Below are 12,575 nucleotides of genomic sequence, written 5' to 3' on the forward strand. Positions count from 1 at the left end.
CCCCACACCACTGCACGAAGGTGACTGTGACCAAAACAAGCTCGTTGGGGCCCAATTACCCCAAGACGCAGGTGTCATGTCTTGCTCCCTCCAGCTGGTCCCCACGTTTCAACCAATCAGGCTGCCTTTTGAGGAAAACAAAACAGACTTCAGTTAACTGCGATGTACTGAGATGCTTTCCCTTGTCTGGGGCTTCCAGAGCAGCCGGCACCGACACCCTCTGGAGTCTGCACTCAGGACGGGCTCCGGCCTTGGCTGGAAGCAGAAATCTGCAGAAGTGTAGCGAAAGGGGCCACGGCAAAGCCCCCAACCCCACAGAGGACCACCAGGCCAGAGATCTAGCATCAGCCATCAAGTGCAACAGTAAGAAGATGAGTTTCATGTTGGCATCCTTCGGGGAGAGGCCAAGGAAGAGTCTGATCTAAGAAAGCGAGGGCTGAGAGCGAATAGGATGACTGAGGGGGGTGTCACTCAGGTCCTCAGGCACCTGCTAACGGAGCCACCCTGGCCTCCTCGCTCCACCCCCGGGGTCCACACTGCCCTCCCTGCCCCAGTTAGGGTGAGAGGAGCAGGGAAAGATTAGACACAGTCTTTGGCCATAAAATCCCTAATTTTCTCTTTAAAATGTATTATTAGACTGTTTACTGCCCTTAACCTGTCTGCCTAAGTTTAATTCAAATTTAAAACAGTACAAAGGTCTTATCCCCACCGTGGGGAGCACCCACTAACATCACTGCATCTGCCCACAGCAAAGCCCTGGTGACAGCAAACTCTCTTCACCTGTGGGTCACCGGATGCTACACTGAAGGATGGGATGGAGAATTTAAACATACCATTTCATTGCCAAACTTGCAAAGATTTTTTTTTATAACAATATTCAGCACTGGCAAGGCTGCAGTCACCCATGTCTGTGTGTAGTGCCCCATCCTTTCTGGGGGCCCCTCTGAAAGTTCTCACACCCACTGGCTCCTCCTTGAGGAATCTGTCCAGAGGATGTAACCGGAATGTAAACGGAATGTCTGGTGCAGAATTATTTATAATAGGGAAAACTGCCAGCAGACTCAGTGTCCCAGAACAGGCTTAAGAAAATAACAATATAACCACAGGGTGGAATTTAATACTCATCAGCAGTGGTATTTTTGGAGAATATTTAAATTACATGAAAATATATTCAAGATGGAATGTTAAAGTTTACAAAAAGTATGTAAGTTCGAAGCATGATTTTATAATCAATAAATAAGCCTGGAAAGAATCTACAAAACTGTTAATAGAGGTCATCTCTAAAGGTAGTGGAATTATAGGTAATTTTAGTCATTTTTATTTTCTTCTTGTTTTTTTAAATCAGGGAGAAAAAAAAAAGGATTTCAGAGACTAGGTCTGTGATGCTGATTTCAGTTGGGCCTGAAAGAATCTCTGGAATAAAAAGTCAGGTTCAAACAGAGTGTGGAGTCTGGTCTAGGGCCCTTGGGCCCCCACCACCTGACAGGAGGAACAGACAGGAACTCCTCCAGATAGGCGTGGCCTCCACCACAAATGGATGCCCATCCACCCCCATTGCAGGGACCTCACTAGACTGAGGCCCAACAGTGCCCACAGCCTGTGGGCACCACAGTACCTTCGTGGGGAACAGTACCACCCAGCCACTAGGGGGTATGAAAGGTCTAGAAAGGTCTAGTCCCGCCTGCAGCCTCAGAAGTCTACCAAGGGCTGGGGGTCATCCTGCAGGCTCCGGACATCTGCACCTCCTGGGGCCTCACTTCAGGCCCCATAAGCTCAAACACTTGGGTCTATCCAGGATGGACACAAGAACTGCATGCAGACACGTGTGGTTGATTAACCCAACCCCGCACAAGGCACGACAGAGAATCTGAGAGCTGTGATTATCTTTTCGCTTCATCCCACGTTTGGGGACTAGCTGAGTTCTGCTGCACAGGTAGGGCCTGGGCCACCTCAGTCCAGCCCAAAGGCTTTGGGGGCCAGGAAAATAGGACCGGCCCCAACAAACCCAGCCCGATAACATCAGCGAGGCAGTCCCATGGAGCCCCGCCCAACCCCAACTCGCAAAGCTGAGGCTGTGACCACAGGCAGGACAGGCACAGGAGCTGGGGTTACAAATGAGGGGTGGGGAGGGACTTCCCCATTGGTCCAGTAGCTAGGACTCCACACTCCAATGCAATTGATCAGGGAACCAGATCCCACCTGCTGCAACTAAGACCTGGTGCAGCCAAATAAGTAAATATTTTTTAAAAAAAGAAAGAAGAGTGAGGCCGGGAGGAGAGGCGTGAGTTGGATCCATGGAGGAAGGCAGGCAGGAAGGAGGAGTGCTGGGCCCTGCTCAGGTCACAGAGAGATTTGGTCCTGCTCCGTTCCGACTGCTGAGAGTGGTCCCCAAAGAAGGCACAGCATTTCTTCATGCCAGCATCTCAGGCTTCTTGCTGTCTGTGTGCCTGTGGGGGGGTTGACGGGTGGCAGTGCCCACATCCTAGGGCTGCTAAGGGATGAAATCAGCTAACAAGAGCTCTCAGGACGCTAAGGATGGCCTGGCACCAAGGTGCTGCTACCTCCCCCACCACTTTGACCCCTGGCCACGGGAGCCCTTCTAAGCACAGCCTGGCCTCCCACCTTCAGAACAGGGGATTTCACTCTGGAAATTCCCTCTCAACTCTGTGCAGAGGCTGCTGGCCCCAAGGCCACTGACTGGCCACCAGGGGTCCAGCCACTCCTGGGGAACCAAGGAAGCAGCACTGGGAGCCTGCACTCTGCAATCCCAGGGGCAGGGCCACACCCCACCATATGGATGGAAGGATATGGGTGGGGAGATTAGACAGAGCAGCCTTCCTTTGAAGAGAAAGTCTGGGTCCACTTAGGGACCGTGTGGCTCACACACACCCAGTTCTCGGCCAGGCCAGACCTTGGATCCCGTCTGCACAGAGAAGGTCCTGCAAGTCCTTTGGCAGAGCCCCCACTTAGGAGCTAGCTTTGTAATATGAGCAGTGTCCCCACCAACAACTAGAGCAAGTCCATTAAGTTCATTACACCTGTCACGCTGCCAGCTGACTCTCCACATGCCAGGGATGAAAGTACACTGTGCCCAAGGAGTGCCACCAGCCCCCTCCCCCGGGCAGCTGGCACCCTTATCTCAGGCAACCGATTCTCAACGTCTACAGCTTCAGAAACAACGCAGCCGTAAACTTGGCTTCGAGACACGTGAGGACCTGAGCGGCTAAGAACACAGTTCAGTGCCATCGAAAGCTGGACCCCGGGAGGAAGATGAGGAACCATGTCCCCTGATGCGAAGGAGAGTTGTGTGGGCCGGAGGCGCCCGCGAGGCAAAGCGTCACCGTGTCAGAAAAAATACAGAGCTGCTCCCTGGATCCTGCCGCCCTGCAGCCCTGCCGAAAATAAAATCAAGAGCCACACCCTTCTTGCTTCCAAAGCGAGTCGAAGAATTCCAGGCAGCGGGCGGAGGCTGTTCACGCACCCCCACGCACCCCACGCACTGCACAGCCTGCAGGCTGCCGGGTGTCCGGCCCCGCCCACCGCTCGCAGACAGCGGTAATTTCTTTTTCCCTGTCATGTAACGTTAGCAATCTGTCTGGAGCTTGGCAAGCACCAACTTGCACTGTCATATAAACTGTCTGACAAACTTTAAGTTTCATAAACGCTTCGCTTTTCCAGGAGACAATAAAGCATCATTAAAAAAAAAAAAGTTGTCATCTCCTTTTCTGTTCCTTTTCTCTCTTCCTCTTCCAAAATAAAGGCCGGGTTTTGGGGGTAGGAAGAAGAATGAGAAAACAGAAAGCCAACCACAAAAGAACTCCCGCAAACAGAAAGGATCCCTCACCAGGATCCTTAACCTTGCAAGTCTCCACACTTTTCCAATGCCAAGTGAATGAGCAGATAAATGAATGGGGGAGGGGCGGCACCAGGGCTGTGGGTCTTGATGGGTGCAGAACAAAATCTGCAACACAAAAGTACGGTCATTAAAAATGAATAAAGGGTGTGGACAGCAGCCCCCACCCGCTTCTGCTCTTGGGGATCTGAGCCAGACACTCCGCGTCCTCATTAAGTGGTGTCTGGCAGGCTGCCGGGTTTTAGTGGGTTCTGGGAATGCCAATATATTAACCAGAGGACTCTTTGCAAACCCTTTAGAGTTTTTATTCTAGAAAAGTCAACCATTTGGCACAAAACAGCCTTATTTTTGTCCGGGAAAGCTCTCTGCTGCCAATCAAGGGAGAAATTATAGCTGTGTTCTTCGTAATTTCCAAGACTTATCTGGAAAACAAGCTTGGGGGAAAGAAAAGTCCTTACAAAAACAGCTTAAAAGGCCAAAGTACCATTTTTAGTGGAAATTCAAAGAAAAGCAATCCATACTCAAATCACATGGATAGGACACAACACAAGCATTATTTTCACATCCTCCTATGGTAGCGAGAAAAACAGTATTACTTTGAATTACAAACCCAATTATTTCTACAGCAATTAATACAGGTGCTCACTTGTGTCCCCTACTTGCCTAAAAATGAAACTAATAATGTCACCAAAATTTCCCTAAGATGTGGCAAGTCTCGTGGCCTAAAGTTTCAGACGGAGGCAGAAGCTATACATTGCTATTGAAAACTGAAGCTTCACCTTCCTTCACACCCAGGGTACAAGGTCACGGTATAACTCCAGACTAACACACACCATGAAGGCAGAAAGTCACTCTAACATCAGATGACTGGCTTTCCGGAGAATGTCCTGAGACCCCTAAAAGTAGGGGGTGGAAGCAGGAAGAGAGGGCCACTGGGGGGCACTCCACACCATTCTGCACTGCTCACCATAATCCATATGAAGTACATCAAATGTTTCTAAAAATTTTGCAGGTTAACATGGAAAGATCATTTCATTTCTTTCTTCTGTATTAACTCTCACCTCAAAGAACAGATACCTCACAGAAACATCATAAGCCCAGACGCAGAAGAAAGATGAAAATAAACTTGCAAGGGCCACCAGGAAGACCCAACCAGTCATGGGTGCCACTGACAATGCCCCACGCCCTGAGTACCTCCTGCCCAGACCATGAGGGTGACTGCACAGGGATCCAGACAAGCTCAAGGGTCTCTGCTGGACCACAGGCCAGGAACCACAGTGCCCAAGATGCTAACTCACTGTCACTTCCCTAGGCTCCCCTGTCCGGCTGGGAGGTGCCCCTCCAGCAGCCCCAAGGAAGAGTCAATCTCATCCCACGAGCCACCGGTCGCTCTGCCAGGCCACTAAGTCAACCATGACTGCAGCCCAGGACTGTAAACACCTCTGCAGGCGGGTGGATACTGCTCTCAGTGCCAGGCAAGAAAACTATTCTTAGAGCACTGTCAGCAGTCCGGGGGGGTTGGGGGGAGTAACGAAATTTGTCTGTGTATGTATATACTCTGGCAAGTGGGGGCGGAGACTCTGACTTTCAAACGATAGGCCACCAAATTGGCACAAAATCCTTTAGTAAGCAGGTGCCACAGGCCAGGTTCCTCTGCAAGACTGGTCATGCAAACAGCCCCAGAGAGGATTCGAGAGACAGCCCTAAAAGCCTGCTGGGGACAGTTTTCTCCATCGTAAATACAAGCCTCCACCAACTAGAAGACTCCACCAACAGCCAAGACTCTTCCAGGGTAACAGCAAAATATGAAGAAATTGGGGGCGGTGGAGAGGGGGCGGGCAGCTTTTAAAACAAGGGAAGAAGGCAGCTCCATGTCTGCAGCAGCAAATCCCTCACTGGCATTTACAGTCTCAGCCCTATTTCCTAACAATGTGTTCAATGTCAATAGCAAAGGGAAGCTCTTAAAAGAATTAAGCTCTAAAAGATCATGAGGACTATACCCCGTGTTTCAAAAAGCACTTCTTTGCAAAGACCATTAAAGGGCACCCATCCAAGGGTTGACAGGAAACCAAATATTATAATTCAATACATGTACATGGATAAGATCCACTCCTTAGTCCACGGAATGACTCAAATTTGACATTACGACCCTTCACTGAACATAAAGAACATGTTCCAAGATTACTGTGCAGACTCCAAGGGCAGCTGTGCAGAGGAGACGGCACACACAGTATAAGGCCTGGAAAGACTAAACCCTCCTATGAAGACGCAGACCTGACTGGACACCCTGGCAGTTTCTCCGTGCAGGGTCACCAGGACTATTGTGCCACTCCAGGGGACCCGGACTGGAGATCACCCTTAGGGTCAGCCCAACAGGCAGAAGGGCCATTTTCAAAGGAATCTTCCTTTTAAAGGAAGAGATGCACCAATCTTGAGGGCAGCCACCTCCACTGCAAGAAGCCTACTAACACCAGCTCCAGGACCAACTCTGTGCAGCTCACTTCCCTCATCCCACAATGCCCACACACAGTAGGGCATCCAAAAATACTCATCACAGTCATAACCCACATTTAGAACGCAGCACCGAACTACAAGCCAGAGGTCCAGAGATGTGAAGCTACCAAAGTAATACGAGAAAAAGAGAAGAAAATAGATGGGACACAGAGGAAGAGAAATAAGCAAATCAAAAATATCCAATTTCAGCTAATTAAAAGAATCTACGGGGAAAACAAAACTTAAGCTACTGAATCCACCGCATTCACGGACACTCCTGCGCCTGGTTGAGTTTCCTGTGCAAAAACCCTCCCGGGTTCACTCGGCAAGCGGCCCTGAACCCTACCTTCTCCAGGTGCCCCCCCACCTGTCGCGGCCCTCGTTGTCTTCCTAAACCCCCTCGCCCCCCGCCTCATCGGAAGCCTCTTCCTTTTCCAATTAGGAAAAAAGTTTAAAACCAAGCTGATGCTCTGGGGGTCAGCACGGCGAGCGGCCCAGCACCCAGCTTACCCGGCGCGCCCAGCCCCCGGGCAGCGGGCGAGGTCCCGGGAGGCGTCCCGCGCGCTGTGCCCCGCAGACCGCACGACAAAGCGGGACGGCCGGGCTGGGTGCTCGTCGCTTCCTGTTTATTCCGCCGCGAGGGTCACAGAAATCCTGCCCACGCCCGCTTCCTGCGGGCTCGGTGCGCAGCCTAAGGGCCAGCGGCGCCCGGACCAGCGGGAGCCCCTGCAGTCCGCGCCCAGCGCAGCGCGCTCAACACCCGGAAGAGCAGGGTCCAGGGTCCTCCCGCCCGCAAACTCGGGCAGGTCCCGCACAACCTGCCCGCGGACCCCGCCTCCCCCACCCCGCCGCGGCGGGGCACCAGGAAGCCGACGGCTCGGTGGGGGCCGCCGTCCGGCGCCCGCCCCCGGCAGCGCCGGACGCCGCCGTGCCCAGCGCGACCCTGGAGAGGGCGCCGACGGCGGGGATCGAGGACATCCCGTTCCAGCGTCCCGTCCTCCCGCCCGCGCCTCCGCCCCGAACTTCGCCGGACGCCGCAGCACCGGGTCAGCCTTTACCTGCGGCCGCGGCTCTGGAGTGAGGCGGCGGGCGCCCGGGGTCGGCAGGGGAGGGCGGGATGCTTTAAGGGCCCGGATCGGCCCGGGCTCCCCGCGCTCCCCGCCCCCTTCCACGCTCGCGGGACACGCAGTCGGCCTGGCGGCGGCGGCTCCTCCCCGGCCCGCAGGGGATCCCCGGCCTCGCTGGCGGGTCCGCAGCGCCGGGCGGGGAAGCGGGAGACAGTACCGTCTCCGCCTCCGCGCCGTCTGTCTCCCGCCGGCCCGCTCGCCGCGGCCGCGTCTGCCTCGCGGTCCGCCGGCCTCTCCACCCTCCCCATCCCCCTCCTAGCGGGACCGGCGGCGGCCGGGCGGGGCAGGAGCGGGGTGGGCCGTCCGGACCCCGAGCGGGCAGCGCCGACCTCCGCGGACTGCGGCCACAGAGCAGGGAGAGCGGGCGGCCAGGCCGCGGGACCCCTGGCTGCGCACAAGGCTCGGCTCGGCCAGGCGGGGCGCGCGCCCACCGCCGGCCGGACTGGGAACTCCATCCCGGAGCGGGAGACGGCGGCGGGAGCCGCGCACGCCCCTGGTAACCTGTCTTCCCAAACAGGCCCAGGCGCACAGTAGGGCTGCAGGACCCTTAGTAGGGCTGATAAATCCTCCTGTTCGCCCGGTCAACCCCTTCGCAGACAGGAAGGTCAGATGGATTCTTCCCACGGCATCCCTTTCTCCTTGGAGGGCCTACATTTCTCCTCCTCTGAAGGCCTTTGGAACTTGAACTCCACCTGAGTGTGGACAGCATAGGTGTTGTTTTCAAAAGTATGAGCTTTCACACCCACTAACCTGACCCGTGTTTGACCGAGATTTGGTTATTGCCACAGCACCTGGGCATTTCAACCCAGCTTTATTACAGCCACGAAAATTAGCCACTCACCTAGAGTCATTCTGGACTGTGAAGTCAAGTGGGCCTTAGGAAACATTATTAGGAACTAAGCTAGTGGAGGTGATGGAATTCCAGCTGAGCTGTTTCAAATCCTAAAAGATGATGCTGTGAAAGAGCTGCAATCAATATACTGGCAAATTTAGAAAACTCAGCAGTGGCCACAGGACTGGAAAAGGTCAGTTTTCATTCCAGTCCCAAAGATGGGTAATGCCAAAGAATGTTCAAACTACCGCACAATTGCACTCATCTCACACGCTAGGAAAGTAATGCTCAAAATTCTCCAAGCTAGGCTTCAATAGTACATGAACTGAGAACTTCCAGATGTTCAAGCTGGATTTAGAAAAGGCAGAGGAGCCAGAGATCAAATTGCCAACATCTGCTGGATCATAGAAAAAACAAGGGAATTCCAGAAAAACATCTACTTCTGCTTCATTGACCTACACGAAAGCCTTTGACTGTGTGGATCTCAACAAACTGTGGACAATTCTTAAAGGGATAGGAATACCAGACCACCTTACCTGCCTCCTCAGAAACCTGTGTGCAGGTCAAGAAGCAACAGTTAGAACTGGACATGGAACAACAGACTGGTTCCAAATTGGGAAAGGAGTACATCAAGGCTGTATATTGTCACTCTGCTTATTTAACTTCTATGCAGAGTACATCATGCGAAATGCGGGGCTAGATGAAGCACAAGCTGGAATCAAGATTGCCAGGAGAATTACCAATAACTTCAGATGCGCAGATGATATCACCCTTATGGCAGAAAGCGAAGAGGAACTAAAGAGCCTCTTGATGAAGGTTAAAGAGGAGAGTGAAAAAGCTGGCTTAAAACTCAACATTCAGAAAACTAAGATCATGGCATCTGGTTCCATCACTTAATGGCAAATAGATGGGGAAACAATGGAAACTATGGCAGAATTTATTTTCTTGGGTTACAAAATCACTGTGTATGGTGACTGCAACCATAAAATTAAAAGATGCGTGCTCCTTGGAAGAAAAGCTGTGACAAACCTAGACAGCATATTAAAAAGCAGAGACATCACTTTACCAACAAAGGTCCATGTAGTCAAAGCTATGGTTTTTCCGGTAGTCATGTACAGATGTGAGAGTTGGACCATAAAGAAGGCTGAGCCCTGAAGAATTGAGGCTTTCGAACTGTAGTGCTACAGAAAACGCTTGAGAATCCCTTGGACAGCAAGGAGATCAAACTAGTCGATCCTTAAAGAAATCAACCCTGAATATTTGTTGGAAGGACTGATGCTGAAGCTGAAGCTCCAGTCTTTTGGCCACCTGATACAAAGAACTGACTCATTGGAAAAGACCTGATGCTGGGAAAGTCTGAGGGCAGAAGGAGAAGGGGACCAACAGAGGATGAGATGGTTGGATGGCATCACTGACTCAAGGGACATGAGTTTGAGCAAACTCCGCGGAGACAGTGAAGGATAAAGAATCCTGGCATGCTGCTGTCCATGGTGTCACAAAAAGTTAGACATGACTTAGTGACTGAACAACAACTGCCAAAGTTAACCCCCTGTGGACATAGCAAAATATGCCAACCTGGGGTAGCTAATTAGAACAGCTCATTTTCAATATCTCCACCCCTTGCCAAAAGTTGACCAGCTCATACTTTCATAATATCAGAGAAAGGAATCTTTTGAAATCTACAATAATTAACCAGTAACTTTATAGTTAGTGAAAGTTAGCTTAATTCAACTTGCTTTAAAAAGTCCTCAGCAGCCCTCAACCAAGATGGTAACTTCCGGGTAGAAGCTGATCCGTGTTCATAGGTGATACCGTTTAATATTAACTGTCAATTATTGGAAGCCATGTGCCAAGCTCTGTACTAGGAACTTCACATAGATTATCTAATTTAATCTTCAGGGTAACTGTGGCAGCTAGAACATCCCCATTTTACAGATAAGAAAGTTGAAGCTATAAATGATTAACTTGTCTCCAGACCACAAAGTTGTTCAAAGTTGTTACTGAGTCGTGTCCAACACTTTGCGACCCCATGGACTGCAGCATACCAGTCTCCCTGTCCTTCACCATCCCCTGGAGTTCGCCCAAGTTCATGTCCATTGAATCAGTGATGCCATCCAACCATCACATCCTCTGCCAGTAGAGGATGAGACTGCAAAAAGGTGAGTGAAAATCCTGGTAGGCACAGTTCAGGAGCTGAACCACACTGCCACCTGCTGGCGGGCTGACATCCCTCAGCTCAGCTCATTCCAACTCCCAGCGAGTCCCGATGGAGGACCTCTACACCTCCATCTAAACTGTGGGACAGTTTAGACTCTGGTTGCTGGGGGAAACCTCTTTAAATGCCATTGAGCTGAGAAGTGCTTAATAGAGGTAATCTTAATCTGACAAGCATTTACTTGCTAGCTTGTTATTTAATGTTCCATGTTAACAACAGCTAGGGGGTTGGAGAAACTGGTCTTGCCCTTCTGAGGTCAACAGAGGAATGGCATTTTCCTTCTAAACCTGACACTGCCCATGGGCAGTGAGGAAAATGTTGTTTCCAAGAACAGGAAACAGTTTGTTCTCCTATTGTGCAATATTTCACTTGTGGATCATTTCCATGTATATGATTTCACCCTCTTGAGACCTGAATTTTAAATCTTGCCCTCAGCTTTACCTTTTATGAGAATCTTAGCTCATCTTGCTTTCCCTTTTCTTGCTGTCTTCCCTCAGTTATCACTAGAAACTGCAGATCTCTATTTCTATTTCTAAAGAGTAGCTAGGGGAGGAGCTCTGTCCTTGTACTTGTTCTGCATTTTAGCTGCTTCCTCCCACAGCCCTGCACACACATACAAGGGCAGCAAGGGCAGAACTAGAGGCATCAGACATATGTTTGTTTTCTGTAAATCTAGCATGAGCAGACCATCCATCAGCTCACCTGGCAGTCAGTGACCCCTCACCTTCACTTGGAGGGCCCAGGCAGAGGCCAAGAGAGCAGGACTTCATTCTGTTCCAAACAGTGGAGCGTGTAAGTCTACCTGACACTCACAAAGGGCTCCGGAGAGATCGAAGGAAAGAATGGAGTCTCATGATGGACGAGTAAATAATACAGAGGTAAACATCACTAAACTGGGTGGAAATCAACTGAAAATGATTTTGAGGAATTGCATGTAGGAAACAGTCTTTCTCAGTATAAATCCACTGCAGTTTACCTGGTGTCCATTAAATCTCAACCATACTTAGCCCACAGAAGAAGGTCAAGTCGTCTGAGGAGACAAAGACAGAAGTATAAACATGAACAAATGATTAAAAAAAAAAAAAAGATTCTGAGGGCCCGAACAAACCACAAGCTGAATGTGAAACAATTCAGTTATTTAGCTGTCATTTATAATATTTGAATGAAACTTAAGCCATCCAAAAAGATCCACCCCAAATGGAAAAGGAGCAAGAGAAGCGTGATGAAGGGCAGCTCTGCTGGGAACTAAGCACCCCCATTCGGACAGGTTACACGGACAGGACAAGGATGAACTCAGTGCCAGGAGGGAGGCCTCTGCCCCGCGTGTCTTGGCAGTGTCATAGGCACGCTTCATTGTGCCATCTGCACCATCAAACTGTCTCAGTGTCTGGTCTGTAAAATGGAGACAATTCCTACCTCATGTGATCTGTGGTGGGTTGGCCACACAATACCACCTCCATACAAACAGCTCCTCCGGGATCTGGCTGCCCCTCACTGTTCCAGGACCTGCAAACTTCACTCCTTGCTCTAGGGGTACAGATTCAAAATCACCAAAGACAGGAAGGAAAATATTCTGCAGGCAACCTCTGCTTCTAGCCTTGTGCAATACTTTCCTTGGGCCAAATGAAAAACATCTGCTCTCTCACCTTGAAGGGAAGCGGGGAGAAGAAAAAGAAAAATGTGGGAAGAAAAAGATGTAAATGGTCACCTCAAAGACTGTCCATCCAGACACACTTAGGTGTATGGTTTCTGTACATCAGTTATCAAAAGGATGCAACTCCTGCCAATGGTAAAGTTCAGTCTCGTCTGTCTGTTGAGACCAGAGCTCTTCACATCTCTGCCTCCTTTGGTGCCCAAGTGGCCCCCACCCACTTCCCCATGCCCAGCAGAGCCCCTCAGGACAGGATGACTCCCCCCAGTTTGGGGCCTGCTCTCTGCTGCAGTGACCAACAGCTGGGTTAAAAGTGGCCACTGCAGCCCCACCCTCGCCCACTGCTTTCCAACACATGGTCAGTCAGCTGTGTACAAACGGTTAGTAAGTTGTGTTCAAAACAG

The 12,575-nt window shown here is 50.9% G+C and overlaps 1 protein-coding gene across 7 annotated transcripts in view; it reads right to left on the bottom strand.

Moving 5' to 3' along the window:
• Window positions 1–7,873, bottom strand: part of LDLRAD4 (low density lipoprotein receptor class A domain containing 4) — a 158,698-nt gene extending 150,825 nt beyond the window's left edge. For 3 of the 7 annotated variants that reach the window (XM_044934505.2, XM_025273577.3, XM_006051095.4), the window contains exon 1: window positions 7,405–7,869. The gene's annotated coding sequence lies outside the window, so the exon portion shown is untranslated. Of the gene's footprint in view, window positions 1–6,856; window positions 7,262–7,404 lie in introns of those variants that run through there. The other 4 variants (XM_044934503.2, XM_044934500.2, XM_025273574.3 and 1 more) reach the window with 3 other exon arrangements.
• Between the last annotated feature and the right edge of the window lie 4,702 nt (window positions 7,874–12,575).

This window comes from Bubalus bubalis, chromosome 22, assembly GCF_019923935.1.
Source record: "Bubalus bubalis isolate 160015118507 breed Murrah chromosome 22, NDDB_SH_1, whole genome shotgun sequence".
NCBI classification, from domain to species: domain Eukaryota; kingdom Metazoa; phylum Chordata; class Mammalia; order Artiodactyla; family Bovidae; genus Bubalus; species Bubalus bubalis.